Genomic DNA, 2,468 nt, shown 5'->3' on the forward strand with positions numbered 1-2,468 from the left:
GTCACATGGCAAGATCCCTTCCACAGCGGCCTCATTTTGGTTGGGTGAGAAATTCGGAAACGCTCTGGTACTGTCAGGCCAGTTGGTGATCTCTGCAAAACTCGAAATAAAGCGCTTATTTTCATCAGCACAATCAACGTCTGAACATTTATGTCGGTCGCTCTTAAGCGAAAGTAAGAATAGTTTTCCCGACGCCGTTGTTAGCTATGAGAAAGCACGCCAGTCAGGCGAGGCGCTTCGCATAGACGATTGCTGCGTCTGCACTGACCACTTCCGAGTCTAAATCGTGCCAACTATTTACTATCTCGCGCAACGTTTGAGATCGTGCAGACTTTCAAGGTTACTTTATTGTAAAAGTTATTTCGTCTCGGAAACAAATTGTGTCCGATCTTTGCGTCGCCGTCAGCGGTGAAAAGAGGCCAGCGTCTCGACTAGCGATTGTTCGTAGGCCCCGCCCCACCGGGTATGCCACGTGACCATGACGTACACGCTAGCGGCGCTGTCATTGGCTGCGGCCGTCCGACCGATGCGATGGATGCGGCAGTCGTGCGACCACAAAAGAGCAAGTTGGTCGCATGCGGCACGTGCGATCCGACGCCGCATGCGCCGGTATCTGTTTAGAACCTATCATTGAGTGGAGAAAACGGCGATACACATGGTGCGATGTTGCGTTCCATCCGTCGTACGACGCGTCGCATCGGCAGCCGCACTCAACAGGTTCTCAACAAATTCTGCCATCGTCCGACGCCGCATGCTGTCGAACCCTGTTGAGTGTTTTGTGCGGCCTTTGGTGCGAATGGCCGTAAGACGGATCGCACGCAATATCGCGCCATGTGTGTCGCGCTTATCGCGGGGAAAATTATGCATCTGTATACCAAACCCTGAAAGTGTTGGGCACAAGTGAACGACGCAGTATACACGGGGCATTGTGCTGCACTCGCACTTCGTGCGTGGTCAGTGCAGCAGAGTCTGTTAAGCAAATAATGCGGGAAGTGTTCCGATGGACTGGACACAACCATTGCAGCTACACGGAGAGCCTCCCACTACGAGCATCAACTGAGAAGGAGAGCACATGGAAGAGGGATCGTAGCCAACACAATACTCGACGTAGCAGTTTTCTCGGTTGTTGTAGCCATGGCGGCCAGCATTTCGATGGGGCGGAAATGCAAGAACCCCCGTGTCCCCGGAATAGGAGGCACTTTAAACATCCCGTGGTGGTCAAAATTAATGCGGAGTCTCCCACTATGACATGCCTCGTAATCAAATCGTGGTTCTGGCACATGAATCCCCACAATTCAATTCGATTGTTTACAGACTCAGTCTGTTGATGTCAATGTCGCAAGTTCGGCGCTTTGCGTTTAGCTGCACGCACGTATATTACAATTGATTTTAAACATCTTCTAATCAACATTCGCCGTTTGTATTTTGTAGACGATGTCTGTGGGTTCAGATAAGTCGATCACACAAGATATTCTGTCGTCGAAATTTTGTTTGAGTACTGCTTTTTTCTCATGGAAAACAAGGTGGATTTTGTTGACGGCTAATGCCTCACTGCAAGTTTGTTACACAACCAATTGTTCTTACAGGACCTGGTCTTCAGCAAAGCGCTGAGATGAATTTATCCTTAGTAGTCGGGTAAAGCGCGCTAATTAAATAAAATCATGGATTAATTTTGTTGATAGCGTGAACCTTTAATTTTGGTGTTAACCATTAAAACATAGGAGGTAGTTGCACACAATAGTCGAAGAAACAGCACACAATATCTTTGACTTCCGCATGCATGTTTGGTTGGCACCGTCATAAATACCAATGGTAAACTACTTCGAGCTTCCAGAATGATTGTACCAAGTGCTGTAGCAGTAATATTGATTTATAACGGTTTCCGATAAATAAAAATTACCCAATAAATGCTGGGTGGGTGAGGATTGAACACAGTGAGGATAGACGGTGCCCAAAAGTGTTCTTCTTTAGCGAAGATCTTTCTCAGCTCGTTATAGCGACCATGCAAGATAACAACTTTCAATTTTAATAATGTACAAATATACCTCTCTATAACCGCCGTGGTGCCGCTGTGTCTTTGGTTTTGCAGTGCTAAGCCTGCGGGGACGCGGGATGAAATCCCGGCCATGGCGGCCACATTTCGATTGCCATAATAGCTTAAAGTTCAATACCTCTTTATGACTCAATGTGCATTAGAAATTAGATGGAGTAATGTTGCGATATCAATTATACGGACATTGGAGGTGCTCTCACGCCGTCGGCCTCGTCTGCCGTAGTGCTCTCGACGTCATCTATGGTGGCTGCGCGGCCGGCGTTCGGAGGGTCAATAAATCTGGGGGCTCCCGTCACGAGCAGTGCGTTTGGCAGCAAAAGCGAGGGCTGCTTTCTTCTTTCCGATGCTTACATGAGCGCTGTGCTTACAAACAATATCCTTCTCATCTTTGAGCTATGTATACACACCACACCCT

Source organism: Dermacentor silvarum, chromosome 9 (genome assembly GCF_013339745.2).
Source record: "Dermacentor silvarum isolate Dsil-2018 chromosome 9, BIME_Dsil_1.4, whole genome shotgun sequence".
Classification (NCBI taxonomy): domain Eukaryota; kingdom Metazoa; phylum Arthropoda; class Arachnida; order Ixodida; family Ixodidae; genus Dermacentor; species Dermacentor silvarum.